This window comes from Siphateles boraxobius, unplaced genomic scaffold (genome assembly GCF_051911475.1).
Source record: "Siphateles boraxobius isolate OS27281-9 unplaced genomic scaffold, OSU_SipBor_1 29, whole genome shotgun sequence".
NCBI lineage: Eukaryota > Metazoa > Chordata > Actinopteri > Cypriniformes > Leuciscidae > Siphateles > Siphateles boraxobius.
In genome coordinates this window covers 11,720,001-11,725,000 of record NW_027508908.1, presented here as the reverse complement: position 1 = coordinate 11,725,000, position 5,000 = coordinate 11,720,001, and the positions used below count along the sequence as shown (strand labels likewise).

Here is a 5,000-nt window from a genome sequence, read left to right as displayed (position 1 = left end):
AAGCCAGTTCAGCAAATGAGGTTTCTTTACAAGAATAAATTAAGAAATTATGTTTACTTAATTATTGAGTAAAACTATATGTTATTGCGAATATTATTGTTACTTGTTCATCATTGTGTCAGTGTTTTATTCACTGAACTAAGCTAGCTTCCTTGCACGAAGAGCAACACAGTAACGAAGCGCGTTGGTCCGTTTAGGGCTAATGTAGAAACATGTCGGGGCATTTCAATGTAAGAGAACCCGCGGTGTATGTAGATAGAAACTGCTCATTCTAAGGTAATAAACATATAACGGTTCATTAAGTAAGGTCTTTATACACCACTGAAAACTTATTTTTCAAGGTAGTGACGAAACGCGCTCTGTAGCACTGGTTGTTCGCTGTCGGCTACGGTAGAAACATGCCGACACAATATGTCGACCTCCATAGAAGGGGGTACCCGCGGTTATGGAGATATAAATGTCTCATTCTAAGGTAATAAAAACATAATGGTTCATTATGCAAGGTGTTTATACACCACTGAAAACATAGTTATGGATCTTACATTGCATTTCTGTCAATAGATCCTCAGAAATATTAATCACTGTGCACCTTTAATTGGACTACAGTTTACCTTTGCTTTGAGCACATGCTCCAAATGACAGTGGTTTAATGCAACGAATTCAGCAAATGCAAGTTTTTGCATTCCATTCCACTGCTTTTCCATTGTTTCTATGTAAACACGTTTTAGATGGACATGTTTGACTGTTGCGCTCACATCTTTTACAGTGTTCAGCTTTCAGAAGATGTATATCTGACCTTAAAATTTTTTTTAAACAAACACAAAAAAACAAGTTCTGTGTGAACCAGTCCTAAGACTGTCGATGGACTTCACAAACAAATCTGCAATAGCTCGATTATAACTGCACATGCCAACAGACTAACTGCTCAGAAGTCCGCCATCAAACGATCAATATAATTTCAAACATTTCTCATCTAATTCTTCTGAATCGAAATGATCAGATCTGAACTAGGGATGAGTCATGATTTTTGAATATTTGATTAGTTCATTTAATTATTGAATATCAAATAGGTTGTGCGATTATGGTAAAAAAAAAAACATGTTTTCATGTAAGTGAAATGGGGCGGCAGTGGCTCAGTGGTTCATGTAGGTTATCTACAAACCGAAAGGTTGGTGGTTCAATCCCCGGTTCCACCTGACCAAGTGTCGAGGTGTCCATGAGCAAGACACCTAACCCCAACTGCTCCCGACGAGCTGGGTGGCGCCTTGCATGGCTGACACCGCCGTCGGTGTATGAATGTGTGTATGAATGGGTGAATGTGAGGCAACTATGTAAAGCGCTTTGGTGGCCATTCGGTCTGTGAAAGCGCTATATAAATGCAGTCCATTTACCATTTACCATTTGAAATGGTAATATTTCCTCCAGAGCGGAGAACGCCTTTCTGAAGATTCAGCTCCGCTCGCTCATTCCACTCAGGGCCACTCGCCCAACCCAGAATGACATGCTGGTTCGAAAATAATTGAAATAAGTAGAGCTGTTAATTTGTAGTTGTTCATTTAAAGCAGCACTATGCAGTTTTTTTAGCTTAACTGAACAGCTTCTGAGTTATTGGAATGGTTATATGACTCTTTTCGGGTTGAATGGTGGTCGTCTGGCCCCCCCCTGGTGCCTGTGAGTGGGAAAACCGCACTTGCAACTTTGGGCCGGCGGTCCGCTGTCAGGAAGTATCACATGATTTCAGCTCTCGCGATGTAACGAATTGCTTTACGGCACTGCACACATTACACGCATACACGCCCCCATCCAGGATCCGGCTAGCTATAAGAACAACTATCGCCCCATGGCAAAGCCTGCATATAAGAAGCAGAAAGCTAGAAAAGCATTGTCGGAGGAACAGAAAGAGGAAACGGCAGACTGACCGAGCGAGGAGTCAGACACGAGTAAACATCGGACCTGCGCTTTCAGAATGGCGAAAAAAACATCATCTAACAACATCATAACGTACATTGTAACGAAAATAATGCGACATACATGATACACTTTATTGGTGTCATCTGGCATTTAGGCTCAGGTAAGCCTAACGTGGTAGGCTACTTTATTATTATGAAGTGCAGACAGTCCATGAGTGCAGATACGCTCTGCGCGAGTTGTATTTACGACAGTAACGTTAAATACAAGTACTCTACAGCGACTCTAGGGATCGCTGTTTGACAAAAACAGAAATCCTGCATGGTGCCGCTTTAAGCCATTATTCGACTAATCACATTTATATTAGTTGAATTACTTAAATATATACTGGAGAGAATACTGAACTATAATGAGCATTTACGTAATATATATATATATATATATATATATATATATATATAGCCTATTCCACACTCAAGCGCATGCATAAAGTTTGCCACAAAGAACCGGCAAAAGTAATGATTATGAAGGTGTCATAAATAAACCGTGTTTTCTCCGTCAGTGTCGGACTCGGCTGCAACGATGAAGTTGACAATGTGAACTCGCCATCTTCGCAGTAGTGAACGCGCCTGTAGATAGAAATGCACATTGACGAATGAAACTTGTGAGGTAACGCAGCGCTGTTTCACTTGGTCTACACTATCACACTAAACAGCATTTGAGTGTGTTGAAAGTTATAACGTTATTTTATGTGTTAGTTTGTTGGCTGTATGTGACTAGCATTAAGCAAGATCAATATTAGAATAACATACTGATCATATTCTAACATTTCTTCATGTTGAGCTATTTAACATTGATTAGTTTTATATACATTTGCTCACCTGTCTAATGAAGTACATGCAAGAGTGGCGTCTCATCAAGTCAAAAGTTTGTCACGGACATGGAGCTCTCGGCATCTTGAAAACGCCACGCCGATATTGATCCTTGTTTTATTTCTCTTTTTGTCCCAAAGTCTGCTTGCCATGGTCCATAATGTTTGATCGAAACAACAACATCGTGAGCATGCCGCTATATGTTAAGCAGCTGTCCATGTCTGTCACCATGGTTACTATGGCAATACAGGCAGAAACCAAGGATAACGTGGATATTACATCATTGACAGGCGACAATGACCAGGGATGAGACATTATTTAAAATTGAAATTCCTCTTAAATTAAAAATCTTTGGGAAATTTGGGGATATTGTAAGTACACAACTGCAGAAAATATATAACACTGTGCACGTGATTTTTGGATATTTTATTACAAAAATCTTACATATTGTAGCTTTAAACGTAAATATGAAACTAAATACGTTTTCTTTAATGGATACAAAATGTAGCCTATAGTAAGCCTATGCCATTTTACGGGTGAGCATGTGGGGGAGGGGTGTGATTTTCGAATAATGATCAAATAATTCCCAGCGATCATTGAATATTAAATTTGCTTGAAATTCCCATCCCTAATTTGAACTATCCACATACAATATGTAGCTATCTAACTGTTTGTCAACAATTGTTTTGTAAATGTTCATTGGTTTCATTTTTATTTCTCCTGATTATTAGGAGAGGCATCTGAGACAAATTTGTAAACAACTGAGAAATCCATTAAGTTTCTTATACTATGAAAGAGCAACCTCTGAGCAATAGAGTTTATTAAAAACCCTCTGTTCAGGTTCTTTCAGATACAGGCTTCACACACAATGTGCATTTTAATATCTCTCCATTTCTATATCTGCCCTCTGTCTCTCTCTATAAACATATACCTTCGCTCTCTCACGAACACACATACTACCTGTTCATCCAGCTCTCCCTTACACACACACACACACACACACACACACACACACACACACACACACACACACACACACACACACACACACACACACACACACACACACACACACACACACACACACACACACACACTTTCAGTTATCTACTGGCATTATACTTTATACACACATACAACTCCCATTGATTACACATAAACACTCTCTCTCTCACTCTCTACACATGTGCGCACAAACACACTCACACACACTCCTCCCCTTCACTCACTCACTCACTCACTCACAATGTGCATCTTCTTCAACACCATGTCCTCTCCAACACACCTTTCTCCTGACATGCATAACACCTTTTAGATGGTCCACTGTACCCCAGCCAAACACACATTTGTAAACACACACAACTGTTTTTCTACGATAGTGGGGATTTTCCATTGACTTGTATTGTTTTTATATTGAGCTAATGATCTTTTCGTTCACCAAACCTTTTGGTATTTACATTTTCATGACATTTTTTGTATATTCAATAAGCTGTTTCCTTCATGACTACTGTTGTCCGATCCCCACAATATAAGTGATTTCAGGTTTTACTGTCCTCACACAAACATTGGTCCACCCCAAAGTAGGCACAACCTGACCAGCACATACATACATGCCTCTTCCAAAGACTCTGTCACATATACACCTTTTATCTACCGTCACATGCAATCACACACTCATTTTGTCTCACACTTTCACTCTTCAAACACTCTTCCCCCCTTTTACATACACACTCTGTCACACACATACACACAAGCATATTGTGTCTGTCTTTGTCACGCACACTCACACTGTCTTTTTCCCTCCCTCTCATGCTTTCCCTCACATACACACCCACAAGCACGCACACAAACACACACACACGCACACACACACAGTCTCTCTTTCTCACACACACACACACACACACACACACACACACACACACACACACACACACACACACACACACACACACACACACACACACACACACACACACACACAGCTTGTTCCCTTCTCTCACGCTCTGCTCGCTCCCTCCTCCCCTCTGCACTCACACATACACACACACACACACACTCTCCCTCTCCTCGCTCTCTCTCTCTCTCTCTCTCACACAGACACACAGGCAAACACTATTTCTCAATCTCTCTCTCTCTCACACACACACACACTCTCTCTCTCTCTCTCTCTCTCTCTCTCTCACAGACGCAAACACTCTCTTTCTCAATCACACACAC

General features: G+C 40.5%; 1 protein-coding gene across 1 annotated transcript in view; it reads right to left on the bottom strand.

Annotated features, from left to right (window-relative positions):
- The window catches only part of LOC143753821 (uncharacterized), a 29,641-nt gene that overhangs the window by 23,824 nt on the left and 817 nt on the right, over positions 1-5,000 (bottom strand). The window lies entirely within an intron of this gene.